General features: G+C 44.0%; 2 long non-coding RNA genes across 2 annotated transcripts in view; both read right to left on the reverse strand.

Moving 5' to 3' along the window:
* LOC309327234 overlaps nt 1-27,569 on the reverse strand; it is an 88,747-nt gene that overhangs the window by 61,007 nt on the left and 171 nt on the right. The gene's annotated exons all lie outside the window — the stretch shown is intronic.
* On the reverse strand, nt 223-27,569 carry LOC309327237. Its single transcript, XR_014150463.1, has 2 exons — nt 26,541-27,569; nt 223-1,471 (listed from the first exon to the last, which is right to left on the reverse strand). It is a non-coding gene; the product is annotated as an uncharacterized lncRNA (long non-coding RNA).

The raw sequence follows: 27,569 nt of genomic DNA on the forward strand, positions 1-27,569 counted from the left end.
TTTGCCTCAGCATAATGTGGCAAAATATCCCAAGAATCAAAGAATACTGATTGTTGTGATGTGAGCTAGCCACACTTTTTAGAGTTGTGTAAAACTTGCAATGAAAATAATGCACAACTTAAAATATTCAATTAATGCCGAAAGTTTTGCAACTGGGGTGGGCAGGCGGCTGGTTGTTTTGGTTAAATTTTTTTAAAAAAGAATACTTATAAACTATTCAACTTTCCTGAAGTCTTGTATTTTAAAGAAAAGTCAAAAACAGTATATAACCAACAACACTTCAACAAATGCACATTTTTATCTTCCTCGTGTAATACCAGTAGGTTTTGATTAAATGCCTTGAAAGTTACTTGTGGCGTCTTTTTCCCCCCAATGGAGTTTCAGTTTCTGTTCATCAAGAGAGAAATTATTATCTATCATAATGAAAAAGGAAATGCAGAACTGAAGTGTTTGGAATCATGGCTTCAATCCAGCTCACAGTTGCCTGTGCTTAAGTCCCATTGATTTCAATGGGATTGAAGTGTGATGGTTGTGGGCTGGATTGCAGCCAGACTATTTGCAACATAAAGTAGAGTTAAAAGGTGAAAATCCTTGATGGCAACGCTTCCGTAATTTTTTAAGGAGATCAAGAGTTAATTGCGATATATTCTCTTCACTGGCAAATCTGCTCTACAAACATTGTCCATCTCACTCGGAATTCTGTTTCTGGCCATAGTTAATAAGCGCTGCCACAGTCAATTAGCCAAACGCCCGTCCAGACCATAATGATCTGCCAGATGCCTCAGGAGAGCACACAAGCAGAGATCGAAGGGAGGAAAGCACCCCTTTGTGTTTGTCTTTAGCAGCTGGTAATGTGCAATAATGGCAAATTCCAAGGCATAGTAAATCCCCCATAAAAAATAATTTCAACAAAAATTGGTGTTTTACCTTTGCTTTCTCTACCCCATTTATGCATCCACCTCTCCCTTCTATGCCAACAAGGTTCAAGAGCAAGGCATTGAGTGTCATGGGCCCGCATCTGTGGAACTCCCTTCCAGTTGAGGGCAGACAGCCCCCCCTTTGAACTTCTGCCACTTGTTGTTGTTGTTGTTGAGTCGTTTAGTCGTGTCCGACTCTTCGTGACCCCCTGGACCAGAGCACGCCAGGCACTCCTGTCTTCCACTACCTCCCGCAGTTTGGTCAGACTCATGTTTGTAGCTTCAAGAACACTGTCCCACCATCTGGTCCTCTGTCGTCCCCTTCTCCTTGTGCCCTCAATCTTTCCCAACATCAGGGTCTTTTCCAGGGAGTCTTCTCTTCTCATGAGGTGGCCAAAATATTGGAGCCTCAGCTTCACGATCTGCCCTTCCAATGAGCACTCAGGGCTGATTTCCTTAAGAATGGAGAGGTTTGATCTTCTTGCAGTCCATGGGACTCTCAAGAGTCTCCTCCAGCACCATAATTCAAAAGCATCAATTCTTCGGCGATCAGCCTTAACCAAATATTACAAACATAAATAAATACTTTTAGACTTTTTAACTGAATTAATTCTGATTTTATGATTTTGATTCATTATTGTATTAGGTCTCCTGCATGCTGTTTAATCATACTGTGATTAAACAGCATACAAATGGTTGAAATTAAATGAACAAAGGAAGCGGTGTACTTGTTCACTGCCAGAGCTATTGTAGGGTTGGCAGTCTAGGCGTCAAAGGCAGGAAGGCCACAAGGCTCTGCCTCCAGAACTATAATTTTGACAAGATTTGACGAATAGATTTGCTTGGGCAAGTCGCTTTTCGAGACCTTCTGGAACTGCTGCAGAGTATTAAGAAATCCGCCCAAGTCCATCCAAAGTACATTGTCATCAGCACAGAACTATTGATCAAAAGTTGTTCTTAGCTGCCACCTCTTCCAGGTGAAAGAAAGCCTAGTAGTTGCTTATGAGCTCAGTGTTATTTAAAAACATTTAAGAGGAACATTGCCTAACATATGGAGTGTTAAAAATTCCATTGGGATTTAAATTGGTCAGACTTTATTTCTGTTTCCCTCTCAATGCAGCTTTTTATGGAAGCAAACTTGGTACTATTGGAACTAAGTTCTACAGAGTTATAGAGAGAGAGGGATGCTTTGCTTAAATTTTTGATTATTTCAGGCTGGGACAAAATGCTAGTCTGAAGCCGTGGCGTAGCGTGGGGGGTGCAGGGGGGGCAGCCGCACCGGGCGCAACATCTGGGGGGGCCCACGCACTTGCACTCGAGTGCTAAAATCCACGGGTTAGGGGGCACAAATTACTTGCCTTGCCCCGGGTGCTGACAACCCATGCTACGCCACTGGTCTGAAGAGTGAGATAAAATAACAAATATATAACTAAATAGCCTTCACTCTAATAATCCTTAGTGATGCCATTACTTAGCCAAATCTGATGGTCCTGATAATGGCATTACAGCATGGAAGGGATTCATCTACATTCTCAACCTTTCAAAGAGCATAATCAAATGGAGGGCATTACTGTACAATACTGAAAGCAATATATGTATCTCACGCAGGTTAACATAACGTTGAATTGCTGGACCTGCAGCAGCAGAGAGCATTCAGTGGGTAACTTATGGGTCAGTAAGTCAGCTAGCAAGAAGGGGGAAGTCAAGGTGTTACCTAGGATATGGTTACCAGATTTTTTTCAAGGAATCCGGGGACACTTTTTTTTTTTTTTTTAAATCATTCTTTATTATTTTAGGAAAGGGTTGCCAGGAGTTCTTGACCATTTTTAGGGAGGTGGAACCTCAAAGTTGTCGGGCGTGCACCTTGACACAAGGTAGGCGGAGAAGCCCATCTACAAACACACAAACACCCCCCAAAAAGAGGTTGGGGGGGGGGAGAGAGAGATCGAGTACAGTGGTGCCCCGCAAGACGAATGCCTCGCAAGACGAAAAACCCGCTAGACGAAAGGGTTTTCCGTTTTTCGAGGCGCTTCGCAAAACGAATTTCCCTATGGGCTTGCTTCGCAAGACAAAAACGTCTTGCGAGTCTTGCGATTTTTTTCGCTCCCCCCCTTTTTCTAAGCCGCTAATAGCTGCTTAGCCGCTAAGCCGCTAAGCCGCTAATAGCCGCTAAGCCGCTAATAGCGCTAATCCGCTAATAGGGTTGCTTCCCAAGACGAAAAAACCGCAAGACGAAGAGACTCGCGGAACGGATTCTTTTCGTCTTGCGAGGCACTACTGTAAAGGCGCTCGCTGGTCTTGGGAAAACACGCATTAAAATACACACACAAGGCTCCATCTCTCTCTGTGTGTCTTGCAACGCAGTACAGCTCTTTTCTAGGCCTCTCTTTTTCACCATCTCGCTTGCCCCCCCCCCAACTTGGGTGTGCAGAGCCCGCAGCAGAAGAGCCCCGCTTACTCTTCTGCTCCAGGCGGCTCTGCGCAATTTTGGGGTGATCGTTCATCGAGGAAGCGAGCCAGAAGGAAGCTCTCTGGTTCGCGCCTCAGTTTAAATAGCCACCCCCCCAGCCAGCAGATTGGCTGGTTGGAACTTTGACGTGGCCGGGACCTCAGGTGCTGCTCACTGCCATGGCACCCACCATGTTGCTTCACCGCAAGTCCCCAGGCATAAATCAGGGGACATTAATTAAAATCCGGGGACATTCCAGGGACAGATTGGTGAATCCAGGGACTGTCCCCGGGAACCGGGGACGTCTGCAAACCCTAGGAGCCAGGGACGGTGGTGTGATCTTCACTGAGGCTGCGCATGCTCAGATAGGTTATTTAGCTGTGAGAAAGTTTTCCTGTGAAAGTTAAGCTGAATCTAGTCCAGCTCTGAATAGGGCTCATCAAAAGGCAAAACCCCTCTGTTTCTTTCTGCTCAAGTTGCAGACTGGCTTGTTCAGTAAACTTTGACCAGGATTTCCCCCCCGGGGACACTGTCTGCTTTATTCAAATGCAAACAAATACCACCCAATTAATTCTGCCACTTTCCTTTTTCAGCTATGTACAGTACCTGACCTGTCTGAATGTACTACAACACAAGCTATTACAGTCTTTTGTTTTTAATGTAATTACTGCTTCAAAGCCTAATTGCAAAATATTTGGGACATTTTAAAGTATAATTTCAAGGTCATTATATTTGCTCTGCTAATTTCCTAGGGAAACCTATCGGCAGACTTGCCTTAAGCATCCGGGATACTGTTCATTAAAGTATGGCAAATTATCCCCCCCCCCCCCATGAATTGCTATGTTCTTTTAAAATTCCAGTCTAAAGATTCTATCCATTGTCTTTAAACTTTTTTCTTTTTCTTTCTTTCTTTCTTTTTTTTTTTGCTTTAAACTATTCCTATTTTTTAATGGCACACTGGAAGTATCAAAATAGGCTAGGAAGAACAAGCATACATTCTGCCATCTGTTTGAAACTCATGTAATTCCAGTTTTAAATTACATTTTCATACTGAATGCTTCTGAAGGAGGAGGGGAAAGAAGAGAAAGACTGCTTTGCCGTTAATCACTTAATAAGAACCACAACCTTCATCAACTTGATTCTGGATTCAGACATGAACTTTTTTTGGGGGGGGGGGGATGTAACCAATGACCCTCTCTGCAATGGTCAGAGTTGCAATCTTTGTAGAAAACCATTGTTCAATTCCCCCCCCCCCCAACTTGCCGGTAATGGCAATAGTATCCAGGAGAGCCCTGTTCTCGCCCCCTGCATGCACCACTGCTGCTTTTACAGGAGGGAGGGAGTTTCATAGATGCGGTGCCTTCACCAAGAATGCCCTGCTTGTTGAGTTGCAAGCTTAAGCTGGGAGAGCTTGGAGCACAGGCAGCAGATCCAGTGGAACAGGAGAGGTTTCTGTGGGATCCTTGCTTTCCCATAAGTATGCAAGACTCCACCAATTGGTCAATTGGTCTTCTGACCCTCTTCTCTTTGGAGCCCAAACTATCACATTTTACCTTTCCCACAAAGCACTTTATTGGGAAAAAATGTGCAAAGGACCAAATTATGACAGGTGCCCTTTGCCCTGACTGCTTAATATCTGTTCACAGCCTCTGCCCAGATACAATATGATTTCCCCCCAGCAGTTTTCCAGTAACAATGCTTTGAGCAGCTAAATTTACAAATCTAAATAAATGTATTAAATTAAATAAATGTATTAAATTAAATAAATGTAACAGTGAAAACAGGATGGAACAGCCTGGTTGGATAAGGCAGAAGTTTCATTCAGGACAAGGGAGCACCAGGGATGGTGACGAACCTGTGAGTTCTTGTCATTTGTTACCAACAACTGGCATTTGGTTCATGAGGCTCCATTTTTAGTTTCATGGAAAGTGGCAGACACACACACACACCACCCATCTGGCAGGGTTTCCCCAGCCACTCTGGGCAGCTCCCAACAGAATTAATGATGATGATGATGATAATAATAATAATAATAATAATAATAATAATAATAATAATAATAAAATGACAAACCATCAAACATTTAAAACTACCCTAAACAGGGCTGCCTTAACAGCCATAGACCAATTACAGTATGCTTAGATTGCATAGGCATACAAGACATTAACATTTTTCTTCTACACTTGCACCATGTCTTTGCGGTTTTGAATGTTTGCTAGAGCAGTTTGTTCCAAAATGAGTATCCATGGCATGTACCAGGTTCATATGCAAAGTACATACCAAGTGAGTGACATGTTACTATAAATATTGGTTGTTAAAAATGCAATAAATATTTCGTGTTTTATATGCCAAGCAACCATAAATTTAATATACAAAGTTTTGCAATGGTGCATAAAATGACTCCACTCCCCCTCCCCCGAATGTGTTTAGATATGAAGGACGCTCTGGGCAGGAAATAGGAAAGAAAGTACGCTTTCTGATAACATGCATGAGGTGCCATGTTACTGAGAAGCAGCCTCAGGGCGCCATATGATGGCCTGTCATACAATAAAATGTATAAGACTATTGCAGTAAATAAACAAGCAAAACATTGGGAGAAGTAAGAGAGAACAAGATGTATACACACACACACACACACACACACACACACAGAGGGGGGGGGGCACAAGTTGTATAGTACCAAAGATGGAGGGGCAGAACTAGGGATGGCTTTCACTGAAAATCTTAATGTCGAGTTTATGCGCATGGATTTTTTCCGTAACCCCTGCCTCACTCCTTGATCTCAAATTGGAAGTAAGAATTCTCTTTCCTCCTCCCCCTAGCCTGGTTCTGCTAAAAATATGAACAATTTTAGCATAGTGTATTTTTTTATTATTATACCCAATATTACACTCACATTTGATGTGCATATACACCCCTGGTTTCCTAAAATACAGCACATAAGCAGATACATACAATAATGCCATATAAAAATTTCTATTACTTCCCAAATTATGGAACAGAAATTTAGTAGTGCATGGAGCCTAACTCTCTTACACATAGGATACATGTAATATGCACATTTTTGCATATAATTAGTTGGGCTTTTAAAACGAACACTCAACAATGAATGAGATGCTCCAATGCAGAAAAAGCTCATTGGAGTTAGAAGTGCCAAATTCCATCCATAAATCACACCATAATTTCTTGTCCAGTTCTTGACAGAACACAGAGGGTTACCTAAGAGCAGCTAGGTTAGCAGTGGCAAGATAGCATGTGCAACAAGTCAAGCCTTTAACACAATCTGTCAATCATTACTGGTTCTGTGGGTCATCTCTCTGTTTTTATTATATTTTACGCATTTTGTTTCACGTTAAAGATTTTTTTCAGCTACAGCCTTTGGAAGTGAAATAAGATGCAATCTAAGCTTATGCAGCAGCCTTTGCTTGGTATAAGCAGTTGGAAAGCTATTCCCTCCTCATGCTGATGATTTAGATTTAGATTTAGATGATTTAGTGAATAATATGATGCAGGACTGGGCCACATGATAGCCATCAGGTAAAGTCTCTGACACTTGGCATACCCTCCAACATTCCTTGGGTGACAATAGGGACATTTCTCACTCCCCTGACTCCTATCACACCACAACACCAACAGGACACAGCGCTCACACTCTCCAGCGTCCTGAGACAAACCCTTTATCCCACTTTATTTTATTTTATTCTTTGGTAGATGTACTAAAAGAAAAACACACACCAATAAATGCATTTTAAAGGCAAAGGGACCCCTGACCATTAGGTCCAGTCATGGCCAACTCTGGGGTTGTGGCGCTCATCTCGCTTTATTGGCTGAGGGAGCCGGTGTACAGCTTCCGGGTCATGACTAAGCCGCTTCTGGCGAACCAGAACAGCGCATGGAAACACTGTTTACCTTCCCGTCGGAGCGGTACCTATTTATCTACTTGCACTTTTACGTGCTTTCGAACTGCTAGGTTGGCAGGAGCAGGGACCGAGCAACGGGAGCTCACCCCATCGCAGGGATTCGAACCGCCAACCTTCTGATCAGCAAGTCCTAGGCTCTGTGGTTTAACCCACAGCGCCACCCACGTCCCAAATGCATTTTAGAAAGGGGCAATATTAGATATGGATGCACAAAGCATTAAAACACACACACCAAGACTCCTTGTGCTCTGCTCCTCTCCCCCTTTCTTTCCACCCAGGGTGGCCCTGCCCTCTGCCTGCCCCCTCAGAGCCGGCACGCCATGTTGGGCTGGGCCTCGGTGGCAGCAGCCTCACCTCCTTCTTGCCCGTTCACCTCCTTCTTCTGTGAGCTGCCCAGGGAAGGAGGGCAGCGGTGACAGCCAGGGAGAGGCAATGGGAGGATTCCCCGTAGCCACCACCCTGCCCTTGTCGTCACTCGGGACAAGCTCAGGCTCATCTTCGTCCCTGAGCTCAGCAGTGGTGCTGGTAGAGAAAATCGGGACATTCTGGGATCAAATCCAAATTCTGGGACTGTCCCTGGAAAATCGGGACACGGGGGGGGGGGGTACCTCATGGAAGTGTACTGAACATGGGATTCTCACAAAAAAAAGTTGATCGAGTAGTTCAAGCAAAAAATAGGTGCGCTCAAGTACTCATATTGTTTTTGCAAATGGAGCCAAATTTCATCCTATACAGTACCCTCAGACCTATTGGAAAGGGATCTGGCTGAATGGAAGAATCCAGCTATTGTTTAGAATCTATTTTTTTCAGAAAATATGCGGATTCCATACATGCCACAATGTGAGTGTTCTCTTTTTGTCCTGCAATTATCTGTGATTAATCTTCTTTTGGCACTGTAAGATTTGTTCCATTGCCCATAGGAATATCTTTAAAGTTTTTTGCCTTTGTCACGTTTAATACTAACAGACACAAATTAGGGTAGAAAAGGAGCAGATCTAATTTTGTGTTATACTAGCAGACACTTGAGTCATTCTGATCCCAGCATTGGGGATCATCAGTGCTATGGCATGGTGTCTACTTCTATGGAGCACATTAAACCATTTTATAGTCTTATTTAGTCAAAGTATCAGGCAGAGCTTATATGTATTACTCTACTATTATAAGACATAATCCTGTCTTGATGGTGCCAAGGGAGGGAAATTCAATACAGTTCTCATTTAAAGGTGAAGCTGCTGAATTTGCACTGTCCTAAATAATCTAAACAATGCACGGGACGCGGGTGGCGCTGTGGTCTAAACCATAGAGCCTAGGGCTTGCCGATCAGAAGGTTGGCGGTTTGAATCCCCGCAACGGAGTGAGCTCCCGTTGCTCGGTCCCAGCTCCTGCCGATCTAGCAGTTCGAAAGCACTTCAAAGTGCAAGTAGATTAATAGGTACCACTCCAGCGGGAAGGTAAACTGCGTTTCTGTTCACTGCTCTGGTTTGCCAGAAGCGGCTTAGTCATGCTGGCCACATGACCCGGAAGCTGTACGCCGGCTCCCTCGGCCAATAAAGTGAGATGAGCGCCGCAATCCCAGAGTCGGCCACAACTGGACCTAACGGTCAGGGGTCCCTTTACCTTTTTTAATGGGTACAAAAATGCTTTTATTACGGTAAAGTGAAAACAAAATACAAAAATATTAGGCAAACATTGCTCTGCAGATAAAAGTACATATTAGGAGAAATTCACAAACTGATTTGGAAATGTGAAGGATTGAACAGGACTGGAAGAGAGAGGAACTGGAATGGAAAGATTTGCCCACCCCTAGTGATATTGTTGGGGCTGGTCAAAGATCTCTCAAATGCCCACAACAAGAGCAGCAGATAATGGGAAATGTCAGAAAACAGTGCCAGTGTTAGCAACCAACTTGGCATGTGGGCAAACTCATGGACCACTGGGCTGGGGCCTGCTCCTTCCCCTGCCCCCTAACAGCCTGCCTCTTGGGTCACAGGGGTCCAAAGGTGTTTAGAGGAAATGAAAGTGTCAGCTGCCTGGAGCCTCAGCTGCTGCTTTGCTCCGTGGCATCTCCTGCCATCTGCCTTATACTGTAAGCCAGGCAGAAGCAGGACCCAGCAGGAGCACCTGAAAGAATGGCCTCCAGCTCAAGACGCTTGGTTTTTGTCTCAGGGAATGTGGCAGAAAATTGGTCACAATGGAGGGGAATTATGGAACTGATTTCCGCAGGCCCTGAAGCAGACAGGTGGTCTGAGGAGCACAAGGCTTCACAGTTCCTGACATACATAGGCCAGAAGGGCAGAGATATTTGCAGATCATGGACTGCAAGTGGCAAGCCAGCCCCTGAGGACAACAAGAAACTTGAGATATTGTTTGCAAACTTTGAAGCATATTGCACTCCACATATGAATGTCCCTGTGCAGAGAAAACACTTTTTTGAGAGCCAACAAGGACAGGCTGAATCCATAGATGGATGGTTAACGCTGCTTTGTTTTATAGCAAGGGATTGTGCATTTCATAGAATCATAGAATCATAGAATCATAGAGTTGGAAGAGACCACAAGGGCCATCGAGTCCAACCCCCTGCCAAGCAGGAAACGCCATCAGAGTACTCCTGACATATGGTCGTCAAGCCTCTGCTTAAAGACCTCCAAAGAAGGAGACTCCACCACACTCCTTGGCAGCAAATTCCACTGTCGAACAGCTCTCACTGTCAGGAAGTTCCTCCTAATGTTTAGGTGGAATCTTTTTTCTTGTAGTTTGGAACCATTGCTCCGTGTCCGCTTCTCTGGAGCAGCAGAAAACAACCTTTCTCCCTCCTCTATGTGACATCCTTTTATATATTTGAACATGGCTATCATATCACCCCTTAACCTCCTCTTCTCCAGGCTAAACATGCCCAGCTCCTTTAGCCGTTCCTCATAAGGCATTGTTTCCAGGCCTTTGACCATTTTGGTTGCCCTCCTCTGGACACGTTCCAGTTTGTCAGTGTCCTTCTTGAACTGTGGTGCCCAGAACTGGACATAGTACTCCAGGTGAGGTCTGACCAGAGCAGAATATAGTGGCACTATTACTTCCCTTGATCTAGATGCTATACTCCTATTGATGCAGCCCAGAATTGCATTGGCTTTTTTAGCTGACGCGTCACACTGTTGGCTCATGTCAAGTTTGTGGTCAACCAAGACTCCTAGATCCTTTTCACATGTACTGCTCTTAAGCCAGGTGTCACCCATCTTGTATTTGTGCCTCTCATTTTTTTTGCCCAAGTGCAATACTTTACATTTCTCCCTGTTAAAATTCATCTTGTTTGTTTTGGCCCAGTTCTCTAATCTGTCAAGGTCGTTTTGAAGTGTGATCCTGTCCTCTGGGGTGTTAGCCACCCCTCCCAGTTTTGTGTCATCTGCAAATTTGATCAGGATGCCCTTGAGTCCATCATCCAAGTCGTTGATAAAGATGTTGAATAAGACCGGGCCCAAGACAGAACCCTGTGGCACCCCACTAGTCACTCTTCTCCAGGATGAAGAGGAACCATTGATGAGCACCCTTTGGGTTCGGTCAGTCAGCCAGTTACAAATCCACTGAGTGGTAGCATAGTCAAGTCCGCATTTTACCAGCTTCTTTACAAGAATATCATGGGGCACCTTGTCAAATGCCTTGCTGAAATCAAGGTAGACTACATCCACTGCGTTCCCTTCATCTACCAGGCTTGTAATTCTGTCAAAAAACGAGATCAGGTTAGTCTGACATGACTTATTTTTCAGAAATCCATGCTGACTATTGGTGATCACAGCATTCCTTTCTAGGTGCTCACAGACTGTTTGCTTAATGATCTGCTCCAGAATCTTCCCTGGTATTGATGTCAGACTGACTGGGCGGTAATTATTTGGGTCCTCTCTTTTCCCCTTTTTGAAAATAGGGACAACATTTGCCCTCGTCCAGTCTGCCGGGACTTCGCCTGTTCTCCAGGAATTCTCAAAGATGAGTGCCAGTGGTTCTGAGATCACATCTGCCAGTTCTTTTAATACTCTTGGATGCAGTTCATCTGGCCCTGGAGACTTGAATACATCTAAACTAGCCAAGTATTCTTGTACTATCTCCTTAGTTATTCTGGGCTGTGTTTCCTCTGCTGAATCATTTGCTCCAAATTCTTCAGGTCGGGCATTGTTTTCTTTATCGGAGAAGACTGAGGCAAAGAAAGCATTGAGGAGTTCAGCCCTTTCTGTGTCCCCTGTTTGCATTTCACCATCTTCTCCTCTGAGCGACCCCACTGTTTCTTTGTTCTTCCTTTTGCTACGAACATACCCATAAAAGCCTTTTTTGTTGCTTTTAACCTCTCTAGCAAGCCTGAGTTCATTCTGTGCTTTAGCTTTTCTGACTTTGTGTCTACACGTGCTGGCTATTTGTTTGAATTCCTCTTTGGTGGTTTCCCCCCTTTTCCATTTTTTGTACACATCCTTTTTTAATCTTAACTCAGTTAAAAGTTCTTTAGATAGCCACCCTGGCTTCTTTAGGCACCTTCCATGTTTCCGTCTCATTGGTATTGCCTGAAGTTGTGCTTTTACTATCTCCCTCTTAACAAACTCCCAGCCTTCATGAACTCCCTTTCCTTTTAGTATTACTGTCCATGGGATCTCACCCAGCACTTCCCTAAGTTTTATGAAGTCGGCTTTCTTAAAGTCAAGAAATTGAGTCCTAGTATGCTTGGCTGCTCCTTTCCGCTGTATAGTAAACTTCAGAAGAGCATGATCACTCGCGCCTAATGATCCTTCCACTTCTACCCCACTAACCAGGTCATCAACATTGGTTAGGACCAGATCTAAAATGGCTGTTCCTCTTGTTGCTTCTCCCACTTTCTGGACAATGAAGTTGTCTGCAAGGCCAGTGAGGAATCTGTTTGACCTTATGCTCTTGGCTGAGTTTGACATCCAGCAAATATCCGGGTAATTGAAGTCCCCCATTACTACTATCTCCCTTCCTTTTGCATGCTTGGCCATCTGTTCCAGGAAGGCATCATCTATGTCCTCCGTTTGGCTTGGGGATCTATAGTAAACTCCCACAATGAGGTCCCTGTTATTCTTCTCTCCCTTAATTTTGACCCAAATGCTCTCACTTTGGCTTTGAGGTTCTAAATCTTGGATCTCTTCACAGGTATACACATCCCTGACATATAACGCCACTCCTCCTCCTTTCTTGTCTGGTCTGTTTCTCTGAAATAGATTGTATCCCTCCATTATTACATTCCAGTCGTGGGACTTATCCCACCAGGTTTCAGTGATGCCTATTATGTCATATTTAGTTTGCTGTACCAAGAGCTCAAGCTCATCTTGTTTATTACCCATGCTTTGCGCATTAGTGTACAGACATTGAAGTCCATTAATCATTCCCCCGTGTCTCTTATTTAAGGATTTTTTCCTCCCATCACTAGGTCTGCGTGCTGTTTGCTCCATTCGGTCTATGACATTTGGACTCCTACCTTCAGGAGCACTGTCTCCCTCCCCCACATTAGTCAGTTTAAAGCCCTCCTGATGAGGTTTCTGAGATTTTTGGCAAAAACATTCCGCCCAACCGTTGTGAGGTGCAGCCCATCGCTTGCCAGAAGTCCATCTTCAAGAAACTGCTGTCCGTGGTCTAAGAATCCAAACCGTTCCTGTTTACACCATTTGCGAAGCCAGCTGTTCACTTCCACTATTTTTCTCTCTCTCCCTGGGCCACGTCGTTCAACTGGGAGGACAGATGAGATGACAATTTGTGCATTTAATTGCTTCAATTTCCTGCCCAGAGCCTCATAGTCTCTTTTGATCTTCTGGAGGCTATTGCTTGCAGTGTCATTGGTTCCCACATGAACCAAGAGGAAGGGGTATTTGTCAGTGGGTTTTATGATTCCTTGCAGTCGTTCAGTTACATCTTGGATCTTAGCCCCGGGGAGACAGCACACTTCCCGAGACATCTTGTCAGGCCCACAGATCACTGCTTCTGTTCCCCTCAGTAGGGAATCCCCTATCACCACTACACGCCTCCTCTTAGGTTTGGTCGGGGTTCTTCCGTGAGCTGTCCGTTCCAAGGTCGCCTGCACGTTCCCTGAGGACTGACTTTGCTTTTCGTCTTCATATACCTGATCGACTGTAATGAGGGAGAGATCCTCAAACGGAGTCTGCTCTTCGTCTTCCATGCTAGGGGAGAGGACCTCAAAGCGATTGTGTATTTCTAAACAATCAGAGCGAACCCTGGGCTTCCTACTTCTTTGAGTCATGTTTCTCCATATATCTGGCTCCTGTGTTGGTGAACTAGCCTCCTTCTCAGGGGAGTCCCCTGTCTCCTCCTTGGTGGAGACGGTGTGCTCTGTTGCTTCCAAGAAGAGCTCCAGCTCTCTAATTCTTTGGAGCGTAGCTACACGTTCCTCCAGTTGCTGGACTTTGTCTTCTAAGAGGGCAATCAACATGCAATTGCTGCAGGTAAAGCTGCCTGCAACCTTTGGCAAGATGGCAAACATTGTGCAGGAACCGCAGGCGACTGCAGCTGTTCCCTCACTCTCCATCTTGAGAACATGTCGTTGGGGGTGGATACAGCGGTCCTCCATCATAAGAAGCGTGAAGACAGGACAAATAACTCCCCCCCAAAAAACCCCTAGGTCTCCCCCGACAAACGTTTGAGACTAGCTCCCCTAAATCTAAAAGATGGATCAAATTGCGCGCGCCGCTAGGCTCCTCCCACAGCTAATCACCTACCTCAACAGAAACCCTGCCCCCTCTGACCTTTGCACAGGGAGAACAGCTAATCAGCCACAAAGAAACACACACACAGGAGGAAACCCTTTTTGCTCCTTCTTCAGCTGCTGCCCTGAAAGCTCTGAGAGAGCAGTACATGATGCAGATGATATGATAAAAGACGGTGGGGTTGATCTCCAAAGATATACAAGAGGAATTGTTGCAGGGAGTCAACTTAACTTTTGAGAATGCACTAAAGATGGCTCGTGAAATGGGAAGTCCTGAAATCGCGGGATTTTTCTCAGAATCAAGGCTGCAGGTCCAATTAAAACCACCTTCAGTATTAAAGGGTGTGAACCCAAAAGTAGCTTTAAGGTAATGTCTAGTTTTCCCCTAAGGGAAAAAACCCTGAGGAGCATCAGTCACTGCAAAGTGATGATATGGGTTGCTGGTGTGTGTGTGTGTAAAACTGAATGTGTGAAGTTATCAGGGAATGTTTTTGTGGTATAGTTTTTATCCCTGGTTCCCCATGTTCCATTGAAGAAAATACAAGGTCATGAAAAAGGCCCACCATCAGACACGATCAACGTGAGTCAGTCTGACAGACTTGGCTTTGAAGATTCTTGCCTTTGTCATTGCAACTTAGAGCCTTCACAAAACCCAGTTCCACGTGGCTTTCCATTTAGGTATAGCTTTAGGGAATCAGTACAACAGATTCCAGGAGATGCATGTATTTATTTATTTATTGTATTAAATAAAGCTCAAAAAGTTTTGACAAATCTTTGGTGAAAAACACAGATATTGTCCGTTAACAGTGAGTAAATGTTAAAGACACCTTATTGTAAAATTTATTTATAATAACTACCGGTAAACCAATGGTCAACAATATTATACTTTCATACATCAAGATGCAACGTATTAGTATGCCATATTAAAACCCACAAGCCCTGGAGCTTGGAGTAATAGGGAATTAGAGAAAGGAGCAAAAATCCATGCACAACTCATAATTACTCTACATTCCTTTGTATAGCGATTCTAAACTCTATGGTCTATTGAATAATGAAATAACCATGCTGAAAGGTTTTAGGCAATACACCATGTAAAACCCCTCGACTTAACATGGCAGAAAATACTAACATCCAAAAGACCTGTGTAAGGATGTGTCCTTCTGGCCAAATCTCATGTTATTAATGCTTTTGCTTACTCTCTCAGCGCTGCTGAAAATCAGCTCATGCTGTGTTGTTAAACTACTCTCCAATAAACTACCTCCGTGCCACACAATCTCTCTTCTGCTTTGGCAAGAACTCGGTCAACTAGCGTGGCAGCGCCTGCACTTTGGAACTCCCTACCTATTGAGATTAACCAGGAGCCTCTCTTCAGTTCCCGCTAAAAACATTGCTTAGAGAAGCCTACCCAGATGCTTAGAAAGGTGAGGTAAGGTGAGGTAATTTTTATCTGTTTTAGTATTTTAACTTCTGTATGTTTCAAAGTAAGGTTTTGACTTTTTCTTGATTTTCTTGTTTTATCTTTTGTAAACTGCTTTGAAGTTTGTTTGTTTGTTTTAAAATCAAGCGGCGAATAAAGTTTAGGACATAAATAAAGAAGGAAATATTACTGTAGGGCAGTATCCCCCCAGAGTACCCAAGAAGTTTAATGCAGGAACACCGTGAATAACCTTTCTTAAATTTATCCAGACATTAAGGCTACACGACAATCTAATCAAGACTTTCTCCCCTGCCAGTTTAAATTTTTTGCCCTCGCCAAATAGGGGAGAATTTTTGGAGCATCACAAACTAATAAATACCTTTCAACAAGGCTTCAGTAGTAGTGGAAGCACCCTCAAGTGGCAATCGTCTGCCCTTGTCAGCTTTATAGTGATCAGGTGAACAAATAATTGATTCCAATCAGCAGCACCTGGTTTGATAATTGCTCAAGTGGATACAATTCAATAATAAAAAGCCAATTCAGTAATCTAACTCAGATTGCATTAACCTCCCATATACTGCATACGAAAACATTTGTAAAGGTGGTTTTATCATGCCTTTCTCCTGTTGCGCAATTGTAATTCTGTTTGGTGATTTCAAAATTTGTTGAATCAGTGGTCACAAGAACCTCACTCAGGCATTCAGAGCGCAAGCTAGGAGGGGAAAATGTATACGCGAGAGAACTAGGTCCTGTCCTCGACCCCGTCACCCTCCATAGGTTCAAGGACAACCATTGCCAGTAGGAATACCTCCAATACTCATGTGGTGGGGTGTTCCAAAATGCACACAAGCCTTCATGAGCACAGGGCACAGACAAGTCAGAGCCAATGGGTAGTGGAGCTCCCATGTCCACGCCCACAGACAAGACAAAACAAATACTGTAAACCAAAAAGAGACCTCTCGGACCCTTGATTGTAGATGGATATGAAATACTAGAAATCATGGGATAAATGAAAGTGTGGTTAGGCCCTCATAAATGTCTCAAAGAATCATGGAATTGGAAGGGACACCCGAGGATCATCTAATCGAACCCCTGGCAATGCAGGAATATGCAGCTGTCCCCTACGGGGATCGAACCTGAGACCTTGGCGTTCTCAGCACCACACTCTAACCCAAAAGTCCTAAGTTTCTATCACAGTGGTACCTCTGGTTAAGAACTTAATTTGTTCCGGAGGTCCATTCTTAACCTGAAACTGTTCTTAACTTGAGGTATCGCTTTAGCTAATGGGGCCTCCCACTGCTTCCACGCCACCGCCACGTGATTTCTGTTCTCATCCTGAAGCAAAGTTCTTAACCTGAGGTACAATTTCTGGGGTAGCGGAGTCTGTAACCTGAAGCGCCTGTGACCCGAGGTACCACTGTATTTCTATCAGAATGGCCCTCCACCTCCTTTTGGCTTTGAGGGGAGCTCTCTCTACAAGCTGATAGGCAATGTCCCTCTTTGATGATCTACCAGGGGTCAGCAAACTTTTCCAGCAGGGATCCGGTCCCCCGTCCCTCAGACCTTATGGGGGGCTGTACTATATTTTTTTTGGGGGGGGATGAATGCATTCCTGTGCCCCACAAATAACCCAGAGATGCATTTTAAATAAAAGGACACATTCTACTCATGTAAAAACACACTGATTCCCGGACCGTCCGTGGGCCGGATTTAGAAGGCAATTGGGCCAGATCCGGCCCCCGGGCCTTAGTTTGCCTACCCATGAGAGTCTACACTTACTATTACACTTGAGCCCACAGATGGCCCACACTGAAAGCACGGAATGCAACATTCAAGTAACATTTTCACAATTAATTTAGCTTTACGCATTCTCAATCTGTGATCACTGCCATTTTTAAACATTCCCAAGGAAAAGCTGCAAGAGAGGAGCGTCAGTCTCAAAGAGGTGGCTGAATTATCTCTCTTCTTTATAATCTTTTTAACATAATAAGGTTAAATAGATATGCATTAATAATCTGTAAGGACAATAGACATGCCAGGAGTGCAAATAAGCTTATAGTAACAACCTAGTATTTATTTTCCGCGTAAATCCATCGTGACAACCAAATCATGGCAATGCTTTAAGGCATCTAGAGCAGATCGACTTAGTATCCCCCCCCCCAAGTTCTTTATCAAGCCTGGGGGCTTGATAATGAGACATCATCACCCCAAACTGAATACTGTGTCTCATTATGACAAGCAAGGAAATTAAGGGATTTACACAATGGTTGTATCCTATTTCTTGTCTTTGGGGCAGAAAGAGAAGAGACATCTAACATTGGTAACCCCTTGCGAACATCTACCCAATCAGGTGAAATAATATGAGTGGTGTAAGTCACCCAAACTGGTCCTTTGAAATATGTTACCATAAATTCAGAGAAACTGCCAGCTGCTTTACAGAAAACCACTATCTCAAAATTAGCAGCCTTTTAAGCAAAATCAAGAACCATCAAAAGATCCATCTGCATCTCTCCCTGGTGCAATGTATAATCAGCACAGCTGGTCAGAGAACATTGCATGAAGTGCAAGTTCTGATGCCCATCTTGCTAGAGTTACATCACTGTTACAGGAAAAAGGACACACAAGGTAGTTTACTAGGGTGGCTCCAAATATCATGAAATAATTGCCTTTGCAATGGGTAGTATAAATACATGGGTCTTTCTGGAATGAATATGGAAAGCATGCATCCTTAAACACTAATGTATATGCGCCAAATGAATATAGGAAGCCACTTTGAATGGGCTATAGTAAACAAACCTTATGCTACAAGAAGCATTAATCTTAGTAAGGGCCAAAGGGTATTAAACACAGGAGCTCCAGTATCAGATCTCCTGGTGTTTTTATTTTTACCTAAAAGTGATCAAAAGCAGCTGCAGAATTTGGATTAGAACAGCCACAACTGGAGAGTGGGGGCATTTATTTGCTTCTCTGCCCCCAGCTGCTATTACTCACATAGCAGGAGCAGGAACAGCACATTTTATTAGGGTTTGCACCTGGGGAAAATTTATTTATTTATTTATTTCCGTGAAGAAAGAATGGGGGAGAGAGAATGGCAAGACAAATACTGTAAGGAAAGAGGCAATGAGGCAAAAAGCTAACAGAAGAAGAGAGGTCAAGAAGCCAAAGGAGAATATTATTTGTTAAGTTGTGGGTGAACATATCAGACGACACAGCGATTCTTCAAACAGCTCTTGTTTATTCAGAGGCCAGAACAGAACAGAACTGAAGGGCTCAGTCAGCCTGCTTATATAGAGCTCCAGTACAATGTAACTGTAACAATTTTCTAAAACTATCCAATCACTGAACGTCACTTTCGATCCGTTATTTGCATAACTATCTACAGTATCCCCCTGCTGGCCCAGGGTGAGAGCTTCAGTACATAACATTATTCCTGTATAGAAAAAGAACTGGGCGGAGCTGGGAAGATATGGAGGCAAGAGGCTTTCCCCTCCTCTTTGCTTGCGCACCATCCCCACAGGCCTCTCTGCACAAAAGGCGGGTGGAGCTTGGACTGAGACAGAGCCACCCAAACAGAGGTGCAGGTGGAGGAACTAAGCAGGAACAGATCTCCATCTCTGGAAGTGGCTTCCTCCTTCACTCCACCACTGCCTCAAGAGACAGGTGCAGGCAGAAGCTGCAGATCCATTCCAGCCTTTTTATTCTGCCTGTGTCTCCTCCTTGCTATGATCCTCATGAAAAAATAAAACATAAAATCATGGGGTGCCAGGCACTCCCCGCACACCCTGTACATGTGCCCATGAGCAGAACAAATGCTCTCGCCTGTATTTTTTTCCCCTCCAGGGGAACAGTAGCAGTTATGGGGTAATGGTGGTTTTCTGAGAAAATGTTTCTTTCTATTTTCTCCTGCAGGGCTAGTAGCAGATTGGTAGGGGCAGGAATTAGACTGGCAGAAAATGATGTTTGAGGGAAATGGTTCATCCAAGGATAGCCAGCTTGGGGAGCTCAGGATGCTGTTGGATTACAACTCCCCTCATTCCTGACCATTAGTTGTGTTGACTTGGACTGATGCAAGTTGGAAGCCCAGCAACATTGGGGGTGCACCATGCTGGCGACCCTTGAGATCAAGCCACCTCTCTAGGCACAGCTAGGTAAAGGGACCCCTGACCATTAGGTCCAGTCATGACCGACTCTGGGGTTGCGGCGCTCATCTCGCTTTACGGGCTGAGGGAGCCGGTGTTTGTCTGCAGACAGCTTCTGGATCATGTGGCCAGCATGACTAAGTCGCTTCTGGCGAACCAGAGCAGTGCATGGAAACTTCCCACCGGAGCGGTACCTATTTATCTACTTGCACTTTGACGTGCTTTCGAACTGCTAGGTTGGCAGGAGCAGGGACCGAGGAACGGGAGCTCACCCCGTCGCGGGGATTCGAACCGCCGACCTTCTGACTGGCAAGTCCTAGGCTCTGTGGTTTAACCCACAGTGCTACCTGCGTTCCTCTAGGCACAGCTAGTCCAGTCTAAATCAGTTCAGCTCTGTGGCTTGAGAAAAATAAAACTGGTGGGAAATACAAGTGTGAGCCCTCCATGTCTTGATTCAGTTTGGCACAGCATTCATGTGCTTGTCCTCTTCTTCAACACTGCTGCAGGCTGGTATGGAGCAAGTTTAACAGATTTCTCCCTCCCTCGGCTATTTTTGTTACAACAGTCTATCACATCTAATTCTCTGAAAAGAGATTAATATATGCATTTGCTAATTATTTATCTGAACAGTCCTCGTGTTTACTATTTTAGGATTTAGGGAGAAAAGTCTCTCAGCCTGACCTACTTCACAGGGTTGTTGTTAGGATTAAACAGGGAGGAGAACCATGAACTTGATTTCCTGGGAGGAAAGGGAGGTTGGAATTTTATGATGAAATTATAATATTTTTTTAAAAAAAAGATCAGGAAGAAAGTGCACATAAAGAAAAGGTGAAACAGATTATACAAGCAACATCAACATAATATGAGAAATTTATAATCCAAATATATGAGACTCACCCACAAGTCACAAATGTAGCATAATAAGAGGTGGGGAATACATAATGAAGCAGCTAATGGAGTAGGTCCGTGTTGTGCCTGGAAATAAATTCTGGGGATTTATGAATAAACATGATCTTAATAAGGAGGCTCCCGGTGACCCGTCAATATTTATTTTAGGAAACTGAACAAAAAACCACATAACATCATTGCAGGAAACAGTCTCCTGAGCACAAAGATGGTTGGCAAGAAAATTCTTCAGCGTAAATGGAACCCCTGTTCACCGCTCACAGTTGCCAAATGTTTGAGTAGCATTTGAAATTTGGCAGCTCTGAGGAAATCTCTTCCCAATCAGATGGAGCAATAGAAATTTCTCAAGAAACATGGCTCAATTTTCCTGATTTTTGTGACAGAATCCAAAGAATAACCACCTCCAGACTGCCAGGTTTTACTATAAGAAGGGAGCCTAGTGAGGCTAGATAGCAGTCCCTGGGCTTTGCGGCTGGCCTGGTTCAGATGAATGACATTCAGCTGAGAGCACTGATCACGGACGTAGAATAGAATCATAGAATCATAGAGTTGGAAGAGACCACAAGGGCCATCGAGTCCAACCCCCTGCCAAGCAGGAAACACCATCAGAGCACTCCTGACATATAGTTGTCAAGCCTCTGCTTAAAGACCTCCAAAGAAGGAGACTCCACCACACTCCTTGGCAGCAAATTCCACTGTCGAACAGCTCTTACTGTCAGGAAGGTCTTCCTAATGTTTAGGTGGAATCTTTTTTCTTGTAGTTTGGAACCATTGCTCCGTGTCCGCTTCTCTGGAGCAGCAGAAAACAACCTTTCTCCCTCCTCTATGTGACATCCTTTTATATATTTGAACATGGCTATCATATCACCCCTTAACCTCCTCTTCTCCAGGCTAAACATGCCCAGCTCCCTTAGCCGTTCCTCATAAGGCATCGTTTCCAGGCCTTTGACCATTTTGGTTGCCCTCCTCTGGACACGTTCCAGTTTCTCAGTGTCCTTCTGACAGAAGTCAATAACACCCCCCTACCTGCTTCTATGGATCAGGATGTGTAGAGCTTTGTAGAGATGGCTTAAAAGGGAAATAATACAAAGCTGTGAGGTGTAAGTCTTGTTGAGCTGACTGGGAACAGTGACTACTGTCCTAACATATTCAACGTATTGGGCAATTGCCAAGAAAGTCCAACGCATTTGACTTCAACGGAGGCAACTTTGCAAAAATGAGGGGACAGAAGAAAGTCGAAAGGGAAGTCAAGAGGGTCAAATCTCTCCAGAGTGCTTGGAGGTTATTAAAAGACACAACAACAGAAGCTCAGCTGGACTGTACACTGTGGATCAGGAAAGGGACCAGCAAGGCCAAGAGATGGCCAGCAGGGTTAATGAGCAGAGGTGAGGAAACTCTGAGAGGCAAGAATGTCCAGAAGAAGAGAACGAGGAACATAAACCTTGGCAAAAGAAATGCAAACAGACAATAAGGGGTGAAAAAATTCCCAAACTCTCTGAAAACATTTAGTCCAACAATAACTATTTCTTTAAAACATTAGAAGCCAAGAAACAAGTCAGGGAGGTAGTCGAACCACTGGACAACAAGGAAGTTAAATATGTGCTAAAGGTGGAAAAGAAGATTGCAAAGAAGCTGAGTGAATTCTTTGCGTCTGTCTTCACTGTGACACTGTGACTCCCTTTCTCAGGAAGGGAATCTGAGGAACTGCAGCAAAGCACAGTGACAACAGGTGAAGCTTTAGTGAGAAATTAAAAACGTGGAGAAATAAGGAAATCATCCACCTAAGTGTTCTTAACCCAGTATCTTCTAACAAAAATATGTAATTTTTCTCTAACATCAGTCTTCATATTTGACACTTGGAAGGTGGCTAATGCGACAATTTTAATAATGGAATCTGAAGAAAATTAGAAGCTGGTTAATTTAGCATCTGTTCTGGGAAAACTGGTGGGAACGATGATTAAAGATAGAATTATCAAGCATACAGAAGAACAAGTCTTGCTGAAGAAAAAGAAGTATGGCTTCTGCAAGGATAAGTCTCATCTAAAAAGCCTTTTAGGGTTCTTTGAGTATATCGCACATGGATCAAAAGCCCCTTAGGAGTAAGCAGTCACGGGATAAGAAAAGAGGTCAGTAGCTGGTTAAAGAACAGGAAGCAGAGAGTAGAAATAAATGGATAGTTCTCCCAGTGCAGGGATGTAGAAAGTGGAATCCCTCAAGGACTGAGATTGTAGCCTGTGCTTTGAACAACCGAACAAGGTCCCATGGTTCTAAGAAGTGAGCAATGAGACAGTCAAGTTTCCTGACGACACCAAATTACCAGCTCCTTGGAGAAAAGGTGAAATATAAATGCAATAAATAAACGTCAGGAACATAAGCATACTTTGCAGGAGAAAATTAACTTTAGAATGGATGCAGCCAAAATAATCCCAGCAGAGAAGCTGATGCTTGTGTGTTTCTTTTTCTTTATGGGGGAAACAGCATCAGGGCCGGCTGGTGACAGGAGGCAGCCCTGGGACTGTTCTCTCAGGAGAGGAACCAGCTGACTTAAATGTAAGGGAAAGGAAATGCCAGCTGAGAATCGGGGCCAGCTCAAGGTAGAGCATGATGGGCTCTACCATGGGTAGGCAAACTAAGGCCCGGGGGCCAGATCCGGCCCAATCGCCTTCTAAATCTGGCCCACGGACGGTCCGGGAATCAGCATGTTCTTACATGAGTAGAAAGTGCCCTTTTATTTAAAATGCATCTCTGGGTTATTTGTGGGGCACAGGAATTTGTTCATATTTTTTTTCAAAATATAGTCCGGCCCCCCACAAGGTCTGACGGACAGTGGACTGGCCCCCTGCTGAAAAAGTTCGCTGAGCTCCACCCGCCCCAACACCATGTTTCCTTTAGGGGAAAAAATACTTTTGCTGATGCAGCCAAAATCTGGGGTGGGGGTCCTTGCAGAAAAAAAATGGCTTGGGAGGGGGGCAGTTTCAGCCCCCGTTTCCGATTGTGTGGCTTGAGAAATCTGAGAATTGCTTCCTGACGTGCTGCTGCCCTCAGCTTTCCCACTCTGACCTTTCCTGGATCCTGAAAATCTGTTTTTAGTTGTTTTAAATTTTTGTAATACTTTCCCCATTATATTGTGTTACTTATGATGCTGTACCCTGAGTTCTTTGGAAAGAAGAGTGGGATAAAAGTCCAAACAACAACAACAACAACAACAACAACAACAACAACAAAAACGCTACAGGTTTGAGATTTCTTGAGGTTTTGAAGTCCAGAGTCCCTCACATGTGTTTTGGTATTTGAAGCTGACTAAATAGATTCTGATAATGCTACGCTGCAAATCTTAAGAGCTTGGCTGATGTTTCCCAGGAAGCTCCTTTTTTGGTGCCGGCAGCGGTGGGAGTTTGTAGCTTCAATTTGTACATTAGCCAGAACGTTGTAAGGCAGCCAACCCTCCTCTCTTGTAAGATTTGTAAGAGATCATTATTTAAGATTTTGGCAACTTATTATAACGGAACTATTCATCTTGCAAAATTGCCCAAACAAGCCTTATAAGGCCATTGCTAGCAGAAGGGAAGTGAAGTTGTTACAGAGCGAAGCCGGATTGGAGGAAACAGAGCAGCCTCACTTTCCTATGTGACTCACAAAGGCAATCTTTGGCCTGGAGCAAACCTATCTTCTCTTCTATTCCAGCTTTGCCACTGTTGCAGTTTCTCACTTATGTTGGCCATCAACATCCCCGGGCATCTGCAAAATGAAACTCACCTGTTCCCCAAATTATGCAAGTTAGGATAGCAACTGAACACATGGAACAGATGCGCTATTTGGGAACTGCTCTCCCGCAGCAATGACCGGTAGTGCCATGCTTGCTATTGGCAGCCATTATTTCAAAGTGGAGAATGTTTGGTGGGGTGAATCATAGAATCATAGAGTTGGAAGAGACCACAAGGGCCATCGAGTCCAACCCCCTGCCAAGCAGGAAACACCATCAGAGCACTCCTGACATATGGTTTTCAAGCCTCTGCTTAAAGACCTCCAAAGAAGGAGACTCCACCACACTCCTTGGCAGCAAATTCCACTGTCGAACAGCTCTTACTGTCAGGAAGTTCTTCCTAATGTTTAGGTGGAATCTTCTTTCTTGTAGTTTGGAGCCATTGCTCCGTGTCCGCTTCTCTGGAGCAGCAGAAAACAACCTTTCTCCCTCCTCTATGTGACATCCTTTTATATATTTGAACATGGCTATCGTATCACCCCTTAACCTCCTCTTCTCCAGGCTAAACATGCCCAGCTCCCTTAGCCGTTCCTCATAAGGCATCGTTTCCAGGCCTTTGACCATTTTGGTTGCCCTCCTCGGCTGCTCCAGTCACCACGGCATAGTGCTGCCAGGAGAAAAGGCGGTATTAGGAAAGTCCCCATCGCACTACAGCCAGCAATGGGAACTGTAAGGAAAGCAGCTGACTCAGCAGATGTACCAGCGCAATGACCCAAACTGACTCGCAAGCCACTGGCTATGCAATGCTGCAGCTTGTTAGTGCTTTTGCACCTGATCTGAAAATGGATTTAACAGCTCAGCAATTCGCAGGATTGTTCTGCTAGAAGCACCATTTATTAGGAGTGCTATTCATTGGGCTTGGTACTTGAGATCTAGGCCAGCACAGCGGCTGAGGGACAAAACATATGCCACAAAGGGATCTGACTTGCATTGGAAAGGAGCACGGGAATGAAAGGGTGCTTAACCTCGCCACCCATGTCATTTTTATGGTTTAACTGTCCTGTTTCCTGTTCCCTGCCCCCCCCCCGGCTTAGTTAGTAGCTTCAGGGGAAGAGTTAAATATGTCCTCCTGTAGCACCAAAGGCTGCTTTAAAATTTTAAAACAGCAGAATTTAAAGGAATCTGGTCATGAGTTTCCCAGATGTTGTCTGCTTTGTGAACTGTAGCCACAAGCACACTAAGTGGCCTTATGCAAGCCACTCATGTCCTGGCCTCAGTCTTCCATCTGCAAAATGGGGATAATGATATTAAGTTACTTAGGACTAAAAAGGATTGACAGAATTCTTGAGGTAATATATGTGAAATATTTTGAACGCTCCAAAGGTGCAACATAACTTACAGTCACTAATAAATGGACATCCTTAGGGGGCCCACTTTGAATTTGTCCACTGGGAAATGTTACTTAAAATTAATGTGTCAAGGTAAAAAAACAACAAAAAACACCTTCTGCAATATTGACTTTTAAAAGGAAAAGTTCCTTGATGAGAGTGTGTGACAGAGAGGCCTCCATCCTAAAACTGCTTCCCTCAGGGTAGGCGATATCTGTGTGTACAGCAACAACATGCCCTTATATTTAAAAAGCCCACCTGCTCAGAGCTGGTGTAAAGCTAAAGCCACGAGTCAGTAGGACCTGTTTTAAACCTCGCGTTGGCCATGGACTCACTAGACAGCCTTCAGCCACCCACTTGTTTTCAGCCTCACATTTGCGTGAGGAGGATATTAATATTGCCAATACCATACAGGGCCATTTTAAGATTGTTGAGATAATATTTTTGAGCCCTGCAAAAGCACGATATGATAGGTACTTAAACACAGGCATTCCTCCAATATATATTTTAAGCGTTTGAATTCCTGCTCTTTCACAGAAAAAAAAGAAAGAAAACATCCTTTTCCCAGGCCATCTTACGATATAATACAAAATACAACCTCAAAAAAAAAAAAAAATCATCCTCCACCCCTTTGTTATTTTTAAAGCACTATTTCACTATTAAAACAACAAGCCACGACTGGAGACAATGAATTAACAGCCTCACAGAGCAGGCAGCGACTGCGAGGCCATTAAGAGACTCTCCACCACGAATCCCCACAAACGGAGATTAACAGGCAATGAAATGGGATGAGTCTGCAAATAATAAACTTTCAGTTAGAGGCACAGGAATCCCGAAAAGCCTCGACAATGCATTACATGTGGGGCTGTCATTAAAGATGACTCAAAAGCTTTAACTAGTGTGGAATATGGCTGCCAGGATTTTTAAGTGCTAAACACATTTGTTATTACTATAGCTATTATTCTGCCTATGTGCAGGAGGACACTGGTACTTACCTTTAAATCCCTAAACTGGAGGAGCTCTTGGCACCTGAAGGCGTGCCAGTTCCCATCCCTGTCTGCCCGTGTTCTGAGATCCGCCGAAGTTCTTCTGCAAGGGCTTTGCTTATCAGAGCTGCGCTTTGTAGCAACAAAGGAGGGGGCTTTTTCAGTGGTGGCCCCTCCGTCATGGAATGCCCTTTGTCAAGAGGTGTGACTGGGGCCTGCGCTATTTCGTTTGTGTGTGTCAGTCTGAAGACTCCTCATGTCCATCAATGCAGATGATATGTTTTACTCATTTTCCTAATTGCCTGAAGCATGAAGCCCTCTGTGTATTTTTGGAATCCGTTTTGCATATTTTTATACTACCACTACTCATAATAAATAAATTAAAAAATCTATCTTAATAAGTTATGTTCTAATGTTGACATTTTATATAAGGTGATTTGCTGATGGTTATCACAAATATGTGTTTTTCTCTTAAAATGAAAATAACCAGTGGCCCATGTTGCTATTTCCCCCTTTGGCACAGCTGCTTCCATTTGGAAAAGGTGTTACTTTCTCCCTGCCCACAAGAGCAACACACTGTCAGTGATTCCACATACTATAGCACTAATACACCAGATTTTGTTAATTTAATCTTGACTGTTTTCTAAAGCAAGCAATTAAATCCGGTGAGAATTTCGCCCCCTCCTGAAATCTCTTTACTTTAGCTCCTCCAAGCGCAGACCTTAAAAGCTTAATGTGAGTTCTAGTTTCAGGTGTCCCACAACACATCAGTCTGGAGCAGACGGATTCAGACACGTCTGTTCTTGTCATTTGCGGCAGCTTAAATGACACAAAAGTATTTTCCAGGGACTCTTCTTACAAAGCATTTGTGTTTGCAATTAAAATTCTTTGCCTGAAAAGGTGCCTCAGTATTTGATGTTCCTCCACTCTTTGGCCTTTTTAAAGTACCATTTACACCACGCTGACATCTGCACTTCAATGCGATTTTACCCCTGTCCACTTTCTAAACAGCAATAATAACCACAATACAGCTGGGGA

Source organism: Podarcis erhardii (genome assembly GCF_964252035.2).
Source record: "Podarcis erhardii genome assembly, chromosome: 13".
NCBI lineage: Eukaryota > Metazoa > Chordata > Lepidosauria > Squamata > Lacertidae > Podarcis > Podarcis erhardii.